We start from the raw sequence: 10216 nt of genomic DNA, 5'->3' as shown, positions 1-10216 counted from the left end.
GTCTCCTTAATGGGGCTCCTGCTTCGAGGAAGGGAGTAGCCGGCTTCTGGAGGCCGGCTATGCTCTTGGCCGACTGGGAAAGGCTGGGCCGCCTTCACGCCTCTCTCTGGCTGAAGGGCCCGCAGTCCTTGGGCCGTACAGGAGTTGGTCTTGGATGACGTCGAGGCTAGCATGGCTACAGTGCCGAGCCGCACTGGAGACGGCCGTCCCGTACGGCCTCCTGTAGCCATGCCCGCCTCGGGCTTCGGGGGTAGTGGGCCGCACTGTGGCCACACCCCGCCGTGTCGCCGTTATGTGGGAACAGCTTTGGTGGTTGTGGTCTCGGCCGGCTGCTAGGAGCCGGCGTCCTTCTTGGCCGGCTTCTTGGAGTCGGCCACCCCGTAGTCGTCCTGGGGAGAGGTTGCTCGAGGCTGGGTCGCCTTCCGGGAGTCGGCTTCAGAGGTAGCCGGCCAGGGAAGGCGGCCCAAATGCTTGGAGTGCTTGAAGGCCCAAAGGCCTGATAATTTTTCTGAAGAACCAGGGGTAGTCGGTTGGGCTACCCGTGGCCATTTACTCCGACAGTAGTCCCCGAAGCTGATTGGGCTTCGAGGTGGAGTAGGGGTTGAGAAGCTCGATCAGCTTCCCATCTTGACAAGCCGGCAGCTGGGAGCCGGCCTTGGTCAGGCGCGCCGCCTGAATCGAAATCTTCTGGAGTCGGAGGGCGGGAGCCCGCCGGCACGTGCTCCGGGCCGCGGGCCGGCCACGGGCCGTCGGCGAACCACGTGGCCGGAAAGCCTGCCAGCCCACGCGCGTGACGGGACGTCGCCGCAGGGAGGGGGCCGCCACGTCCGCGCCCCTGCCCAGGCGCGGATCCTTTGTATCCCGAAACCGCCCGCACGTTCCGTGCGGCAGTTTCGGCTCGCATTTATGCGCAATAATCACGAGACGTGGGGGGAGTGGGCGTAGTTAATCCCACGTCTCCCCCCACGTCCGGCCTCTTTGGCCTCGTGAGGCTATAAGTAGGGGGAGGTGGAGGGCGGCAGGCCCTCGCACGCTCCTCCTACTTCCACCGTCTTCTTCGCTCGCCCGTTCTCGCGACAGCGCCTCGCCGCCGCGCTCTTCCACCGCACGCTCCTCCGCCGCCGTGCTAGCTTTCGCCATGCCTCCCACCGTAGAGCAGCTTGGCGGGGATTGGGACGGCTCCATCGTCCATGACGACCATGTCGACTTCCTCCGCGACACGCGGCGGCTGCCCAGTGCGGACAAAGTGGAGGTCCGCCTCGCGCCGGCGAAGGAAATCTTGCCGAGGCCGCAGGAGGGCGAGCGGGTGGTCTTCCGCTTGCACTTCTTGCGCGGCTTCGGCCTGCCAGTGAGCGCCTTCTTCCGCTCCTGGCTCGAATTCTATCAGCTCCAGCCGCACCATCTCACCCCCAACGCGGTGGTGCTGCTGTCTGCCTTCGTCACCCTGTGCGAGGGCTATTTCCGCGTCCTCCCCACCCTTGAGCTCTGGGGGGACCTTTTCCAGTCGAAGCTGGGCACCCGCAGCAAGGGCGTGCCGGCTCATACTGGCGCCTTCATCGCGTCGCGGAGATCGGGCGCCGACAACCCCTTCCCCGTCATCACGCTGATCCAATCGGTGAAGAAGTGGCAGAAGTCGTACTTCTACGTGCGGAACATCGCTCCACGGGGCGACTACATCAACCTGCCGGCTTACGCAGCCGGCCCACCGGCGGGCAGGCTGCCCCAGTGGTCCATCCGGGCTGTGACGCTGTCGCAGGCGGGAAACGCCGCCATCGCCCGACTGCGGGTGATGGTCCAGTCGGAGGGCCTGACGGGGCCCGACCTCCTGGCCGCGTTCGTCACGCGCCGGGTTCTTCCGCTCCAGAGCCGGCCTCATCTGATCTGTCAGATGAGCGGCCAGCTCGATCCGAGCCGAATGTGCACCAAGGAGATGCCGCGCCATGAGGTCGCCTACATGGTGAACTACCTTGCAAACTGCCAACTTACTAAAGAGTGGCAGTTCGGCAAGGAGCCATATAGCCGAGCCAATCCTCCGCCTACGGTATGCTGTCCTTGTCTCTTTTTCTCTCTCTCTCAGCCTTGTTGCCGAGCATCTCTTGGCCGACTCTGACTTAGTCGGCTTGTTCTTCGACAGAGCCCTCTGCTTCGGCCGGCCAGCGGGTCAGACGCGGAGCACCGCTTCGTCCCCGACCGGACCGAACACGACCTGGAGGACCCCGACCTGGGGGCGGTCCATATGGACGACGCCGTCGAGCCGGGCGGTGGCCAAGCCGGCGGCGAAGCAGGCGGCTCCGGGTTCACTGCTACCTTCGACGACTGGCCGGACGAGGATGAAGCCGAAGCCCTCCCGCGCCGCCAGCCGGCATCTGGACGCGGCGCGGGCTCCTCCGCCGCGCAGCCTGCTCGGGGTGGAGGGCAGAAGCGTCGCGCCGCCCAGGGTCTATTCGGCAGCCGAACGAAGAAGCCCAGGGGCGGGGCGGCAGCCACCAGGCGGGAAGAGGCGGCCGCGAAGGCGGCTCGTTTCCGCAAAGTGGTGAAGCAACCGCAAACCGTGTCGGCGTAAGTCCGAATCTTTCTTTGTGTATTCTCTTTCTTTCTTTCTTTGGTGGTTCTTGAACTCTCGTCCTTTTCTTCGACGATCAGAGCTCCGTTGTCACTTGAGCGGGCGGCTGCCGGCTCCGTCGTCGAGTCGCCAAGGGGCTCTGGGAGCACCAACCGCCGCGTGGACCCCTGCGCCGACCTCCAGGAGGCGACGAAAAGGAACGCGCGAGAGGCGCGGGAGGAGCAGGAGGCACGGGAGGCGGAGGCACGGAAGGCAGCCGCCGCCCAGGCGGCACGGGAGGAGGAGGCGGTGAAGGCACTCACCGAGGCCGCAGCCAGGGCCCAGGCGGAGGCTGAGGCCGCGGCCGCGGTAGGGGAGGCTTTGATGGTCACCCCCCTGCGCGTCATGGCGCTTGGGGACGTGGAGCCCTCGCCAGGGGGAGCCAGCGGCTCCCAGCCGGGGCTGGGAGGAAGCGGCGACGACGTCATCATTTTGGAGAAGGGGCCGGAGCCGACCCCGCCAACTGGGGCGCTACCTCGGGGTGGACACGAGGCGGAGGGACGGCCGTGGTGAACGTGGCTGCGCAAGACGTCCGGACCCGGCTCCAAAGCCAAGCCGCGGCGCTGAGGCAGTTCACCGATGAATTCCTCGCAACGCGGGCGGCCATCCGGGTTAGTATTCCCATCTTGTTTCTTCTTGAACTTGATTTCTTCCCTTGATCTTGATTTCTTCCGTGGGGGCGCGTCAGCGCACCCACTGGGTGTAGTCCCCGAGTTCCGAGTCGGCTGCTGAGCAGGCGGCTTGGAACTTCTTGGAGATTTTGCCTTTGCTGTTTTTGTTCTTACTTTGGTCTTCTGTCCATCTTGCAGGACTACCACAACCTTCGAGCGGCCGCCTTCAACTCTCAGGCTCGGGAGCTGACTCAGAAGACCGCCGACCTTACTGAGAGCCGAGGTACGTGACTTGATCTTTATCTCATGTGGGGGCGCGTCAGCGCACCCACTGGGTGTAGTCCCCGAGATTCGGGCCGACTGCTGAGCAGTCGGGTCGGATCTTCCTTGATGACTTCTTACTTTTCTTCTTCTTCTTCCGTTTCTACAGCGGCCAACGCCAGTCTGAGGGCACAGCTGGGGGAGTCCCAGACTGCTCTTCGTGCCAAGGACGCCGAGCTTGCCGCCTTGGTGCAGGAGCGCGACCGCCTGGTCAAGAAGCTGGCCGACCAGGAGGAAGGCCACAAGGCGGCGCTGAAGGCTGCGCAGGATCGCGAAGCCACCCTCCAGGCCGAGTTCGAGACGGAGGCGGCCGGCTGGGCAGAGGCCAGGCAGACTCTGGTCTCCGGCTATGGCCAGATCGAGGATCTGGTTGACGGTAAGCCGTCTACCTCTTCGTCCTTTCTTGCCATCTGCCACTTTGGCTTGTTTTCTGATTTTGGTGTTCTTTTCTTCCTTTCTTCTTCTTCGCGCAGAGTATTTCCCTGGCTATTCGACTGCCGCCAACCAGGCCATCGAGGCCCGTCGCCAAGCGAAAAGGCAGGCCGGCTTTGAGATCTCGCCAACCGCCGGCCGCTCGCTGGAGGAACAGCTCCTGGCGATCCAGGCTCGCATCCAGCCGGCTCAACGGCTGCTCCGCCGGCTTCAGCGTGCTGGGGCGCAAGTCTTGGCCGCCCTCTGGCCCGGCCAAGTGGTCCCTCGCACCCCCAGTCGGACTGCCGACTGGCTGGAGGTGGCAGTCGGCCGCTTCGAGGCTTGGAAGGCCTCGGCGGCTCGCTCCGGCGCCAGGCGGGCGCTGGAGTTCGTCAAGGCCTGGTATCCCGGCCTGAGCCTGGACCAGCTGGCTACCTGGCGGCAGCAAGCCGACACGGAGCTGGAGCCGGCGCGGCCGGCCATCATTCGGTGGGCTTCGGCGATCGCCGACTACGCCGACACCAACGTCTTCGCCCCCGAGGTGGACGACAATGGAGTCGCCCAGCCGGAGGAGTGGTTCGGGCTGGACCCGGCGTACGGCGAAGACTCGGCGGAGGAGATCGACTCCAGCGACGAGGGTGAAGAAGAGGAGGAGGAAGGTGAAGACGCCGAGCCGGCTGGTGGAGCAGCTAGCCAGCCTCAGCCTGACCGCACCTCCAGCACCACGTCGCGTGCGAGTGCGTCGCCTGCCGTAGGTGGTGGCCAAGCCGAGACCCGCTAGGCGGTCACTCCTTCAGCTGGCGAGGCCGCCTTCACCGACCAGCTCGGCCTTCATGTCGCGCCCCGTCTGCCGCCTTTTGCTTTTCTGCTTTGTTACTCTTTAGAACAATGTTTGGTTAAATTCGCACAATTCCACCCACTGGGTGTATTCGAACTTATGTCAGTTGCCGGCCTGTTGGCGGCTTTTATGTATATAACTTATGCATTCGGCCTTTTCCTTGTGCTTTGCTCTTTGTCCTTCTGCTTTTTCCTTTGCCGCCCTCCCTTGGTTGCCGCCTCCCCAGTCAAACAGTTGCTCTGCAATCTGTAGCCGGGGAGTGCCTGGCCGATTGGGGAAGGGGAAGTACTTTGGCTCTGCTGGACTAAAGCTAAGTTTTTTAGGAAGCCGGCCAGCCGGCTGCTTTGACAGCCGGCAGGCATATTTGGAGGCCGTCTCTTTGCTATATAGGTTAGTTGTTCCTTAGCCATTTTTCGTGTGGGCGTCCTTTCTGTCTTCTCTCTTGCTAGTCGGACAGTCAGTTCTTTGAGCTGCGACTTTCAACAAGAGAGGACTTGGGAGCCGGCGCACTACTTTTCTGACTTTAGGAAAAACTTTCGATATAGCTCAAGGCGGCCAGTCCCCGGGCCGACTAGTCGAACCCGGTGCCGGACAAAAATTCAAAATGTAATAATACATTCATGGATATGACACTCGTCATTCATAGATAAATAAAAGGCAGTCCCCGAGTACTGTTCGAGGGGCCTGTTGGTTTGTACTTAATACAAAAGGGGTAGCGTGATACATACTGCTTTTCTGCTGTAAAATCGTCTTAGGAGGTTTGCGTTCCATCGTCGCTCCGACTCCTTGCCGGAGTCGTCTCTCTTGCGTGCTCTTGGTTTTTGCGCGTCGATCAAGTAGTAGGAGTCGTTGCCGAGTGCCTTGCTGACGACGAAGGGGCCTTCCCAAGGGGCCGAGAGCTTGTGCTGGCCGGCTGTTCGCTGGATCAGCCGGAGCACAAGGTTGCCCTCTTGGAAGGATCTTGGCTTGACCTTGCGGTTGTAGTAGCGGCGCAGGCCTTGCTGGTAGATGGCGGACCGGCTGAGGGCTAACAGCCGGCCTTCTTCCAGTAGGTCGACGCCGTCTTCTCTTGCTTCTTTGGCTTCCTCCTTCGTGTACATGGTGATCCGAGGCGAGTCGAACTCGATGTCTGTTGGGATGACAGCCTCGGCACCGTACACGAGGAAGAATGGAGTGAAGCCGGTTGACTTGTTGGGTGTAGTGCGCAGACTCCAGAGGACAGCCGGCAGCTCTTCGAGCCAGCAGCCGGCCGATCGCTCCAGTGGTACAACCAGTCGGGGCTTGATGCCGGAGAGGATGAGTCTATTTGCTCGCTCGACCTGGCCGTTTGACTGTGGGTGGGCAACGGACGCTAAGTCCAGTCGGATGCCCTGCGTCGCGCAGAAACGTGCCAGTGCTCCTTTGGCGAAGTTCGTGCCGTTGTCGGTGATGATGCTGTGCGGCACGCCGTACCGAGTGGTGATGTCGGTGATGAATGTTACGGCAGTCGGCCCATTGAGTTTCTTGATTGGCTTTACTTCAATCCACTTTGTGAACTTGTCCACAGCAACAAGTAGATGTGTCAGGCCGCCGCGGGCTGTTTTGAAAGGGCCCACCATGTCCAGTCCCCAGACGGCAAAAGGCCAAGTAAGGGGAATGGTCTTGAGGGCAGAAGCCGGCTGGTGTTGCTTGGAACTAAAAACTTGGCATCCTCTGCAGCTCTTGACTATATCTTTAGCATTCTCCAAGGTAGTCGGCCAGAAGAAACCATGGCGGAAGGCCTTGGCCACAAGGGATCTTGAGGCTGCGTGGTGGCCGCATTCGCCTTGGTGGATGTCTTTGAGGATTGCCACTCCTTTTTCTGGCTCGACACAACGCTGGAAGACTCCAGTGACCCTGCGCTTCACAAGCTCTCTGTTGATTATTGTATATGCTGCGGCTCGTCGTTGCACTAGTCTTGCTGAGATCTCATCAGCCGGCAGCTCTCTGCTGACTAGGAACTTGAGGATGGGCTGGGCCCATGAGGGAGCTGTGACTTCTTCTTCTGTTAATGTAGCCACCATGACTCGGGTGGGTGGGTTGGGTGTTGAATTGGAGTCGGCCACCGCTTCTTGTGTCGCTGCAGTCCCCGGGCCGACTGCTGCAGTCCCGGAGCCGGGTTTTGAAGTCCCCGGGCCGGGTGCGACTACGGCAGTCCCCGGGCCAGTCGTCGAAGTCCCCGTGCCGCCTGCGGGATTTCTCCAGTCGGATCCGGCTGTTTCTGGCGTAGGCAGTACGAAGATGGAATCCGACTCTGGAGACGGCTTGATGGACGGCTTGAGGAGGCGCTGGAGGGAGACGCCAGTCGGTATGGCTTGTCGGGTGGAGCTGATCCGTGCTAGGGCATCTGCTTGGTCGTTGTCGGCCCTTGGCACGTGAAGGAACTCGCACCCTTCGAAGTATCCGCTCATCTGTTGGACGAGGAAATGGTAGCTCGCCATGTTCGCGTCCTTGGCGTCCCAGTCGCCAGATGATTGCTGGACCACCAAGTCTGAGTTGCCGTAGCACAGGATCCGGCGTATGCCGAGTTCTTTGGCTAGCCGGAGCCCATGTACGAGCGCCTCGTACTCGGCGACGTTGTTGGAGGCGGCGAAGTGGATCTGCAGCGTGTACTTGAGCTTGTCGCCTTTGGGAGAGGTGAGGACGATGCCGGCTCCCAAGCCGGTGCGCATCTTGGACCCGTCAAAGTGCATCCGCCAATGGGTAGAGTCGGGAGCCGGCGGTAAGTACTGGGTCTCGGCCCAGTCGACGAGGAAGTCGGCCAATGCTTGCGACTTGATGGCGGTGCGGGGTTGATAGAAAATCGTGTAGGGCGCCAAGGCAATGGCCCATTTGGCCACCCGGCCGGATGCATCCCGGCTGCCTATGATCTCGGCGAGCGGGGCGGTGCACACGACCGTGATGGGGTGCTCTTGGAAGTAGGGCTTCAATTTCTTGGCAGCGAAGTACACCCCATAGCACATCTTCTGGTAGTGCGGGTAGTTTTGCTTTGAGCTGGATAGTACTTCGCTGAGATAGTAGACCGGCCTCTGGACTAGCTGGGCTCGGCCTTCCTCCGGGCGCTGGACCACAACAACAGTGCTGACGACTCGGCTTGTCGCGGCGATGTAGAGGAGCATGGGCTCCTTCTCAGTCGGCGCAGCCAGGACAGGCGGAGTGGTCAGCATTTTCTTCAACTCATGGAAGGCTTGGTCGGCTTGATCATTCCACTCAAAGTGAGTGGACTTCTTCATGAGTCGGTACAGGGGGAGGGCCTTCTCTCCTAGTCGGCTGATAAAACGGTTCAGGGAGGCTAAGCAGCCAGTGAACTTCTGCACATCTCGCAGCTTGGTGGGAATCTCCATCCTCTCGATGGCCTTGATCTTGACGGGGTTGCACTCAATGCCGCGTTCGGAGACCAGGAAGCCTAGCAGCTGGCCGGCTGGCACTCCGAACACGCACTTCTCGGGGTTGAGCTTGATCTGGAATCGGCGCAAGTTGGCGAATGTTTCTTTCAGGTCTTCCAGCAAGGTACCGCGCTTCTCTGTCTTCACCACAATGTCGTCTACGTAGACGTGGGCATTTCTGCCGAGTTGTTTCAAGAGACATTTCTGCATGCAACGCTGAAAAGTGGCACCGGCATTTCTCAAGCCGAATGTCATTGTCAGGTAGCAGAAAGCTCCAAAGGGTGTGATGAAGGCAGTCTTCAGGCGGTCAGCCGGGTCCAACTTGATCTGATGATACCCTGAGTATGCATCCAAAAAACTTAACAGCTCGCATCCGGCTGTGGAGTCTATCACTTGGTCAATCCGTGGCAGAGCAAACGGATCCTTTGGGCAGGCCTTGTTCAAACTCGTGTAGTCTATACACATGCGCCATTTGTTATTCTTCTTCCGAACCAGAACTGGGTTGGCAAGCCACTCTGGAAAGAACACTTCCATGATAAAGCCGGCGGCAAGGAGCCGGGCTATCTCTTCTCCCACAATTCTTCGCTTCTCTTCTGACAGTCGGCGGAGGGGTTGCTTGACCGGCTTCGCATCAGCTCGGACATGTAATTTGTGCTCGGCGAAATCCTTCGGAACACCCGGCATGTCCTTTGGGGACCATGCAAAGATGTCTCGATTCTCACGGAGGAAGTCGACGAGCTCGCCTTCCTATTTACTGTCCAAGTTCGCCCCAATCACAGCGAACCTCTCCGGGTTCTCCGGGTCCAGAGGTATCTTCTTCGTCTCTTTGGCAGGCTGGAAGGAGCCCTGCGCATCACAATCCTTGGGGTTGGGGGACAAGGCCGGCTGCTTGCCGGCCATGGCCACAACCCGCTCCAACATCTCCTTCTCTTCTGCCACCACGAGGGACTCGGCCAGCCGGCTACTGGCCATGGCGCACTCGATGGACTTCTTGTAGTCGCCGGCTACCGTGATGATCCCCTTCGAGCTCGGCATCTTCATCTTCAGGTAGGCGTAGTGGGGCACAGCCATGAACTTGGCCAAAGCAGGCCGGCCAAGTAGTGCATGATAGGGGCTCTCCAAATCCACTACCTCGAACCATATTGCTTCCCGGCGAAAATGATCTTTGTCTCCGAAGAGAACATCCATTTTGATCTTGCCGATTGGAGAGCAAGATAGGCCGGGTACGATACCATGGAAGACGGTGCGGCTCGGCATGAGCTGCTTCGCTTTGATGTTCAGCTTCTCCATGGTATCGCGGTACAGTATGTTGATACTGCTTCCGCCGTCTATCAGGACGCGGGAAAATCTGGCAGCTCGCTTCTCCGTCGCGAGGGTGACGTCCAAGACCATTGCATAGGAGCCGGGCGAAGGCATCACCTCTGGGTGGTCGGCCTGGCTCCAGCTGATCGGCTTCTCTGACCAGTGCATGAACTCGGGGGCGCTGGTGGCGACTGCGTTTACTTCTTGATGCTGTCGGCGTCGGCTGCGCTTGTCGTCGGCTTGACTGGTGAAGACGACGTAGGCGGCGTGCTCTTCGGGAAATTCGTCTTGGATGGCGCCGACTGCCGGCCGAGCCGCCGGCTGCTGGGGGGCTGGAGGCGGCTGGCCGGGAGGCGGAGGCGGCAACATTCCCTCACCCTTGGTGATGCGGGTGAGCCAGTGGCATTTCCGTGTTGTGTGGTTGGACGGCTTCGCGCCGCTGTGGAACTTGCAAGGGGCGTCGAGTGCTTGCTCGTAGGAGAAAGACGGCTGCCAGGGCGGCCGGCCACCCTTCTTCTTGGGAGCGGGCCGCTCTTCGGGCTGCTCGTCTTCAACTGTGGCCACCTGCCGACTGGAGGAAGTCGGCATGGGGCCCTTGCGCTTGTGGTCGTTCTGGTAGGGGCGCCGATTAGGGTCGCCAGCCGGCGTCTTGGGAGCCGGAGCAATTACTTTCCCCGAGGCGTCCACTCGGAGCTCGGTCTTCATTGAGGAGTCGGCGGTGGCGTAC

The sequence above is a fragment of the Triticum aestivum genome, chromosome 1D (assembly GCF_018294505.1).
Source record: "Triticum aestivum cultivar Chinese Spring chromosome 1D, IWGSC CS RefSeq v2.1, whole genome shotgun sequence".
Classification (NCBI taxonomy): Eukaryota; Viridiplantae; Streptophyta; class Magnoliopsida; order Poales; family Poaceae; genus Triticum; species Triticum aestivum.
This window is presented reverse-complemented; position numbering follows the sequence as displayed.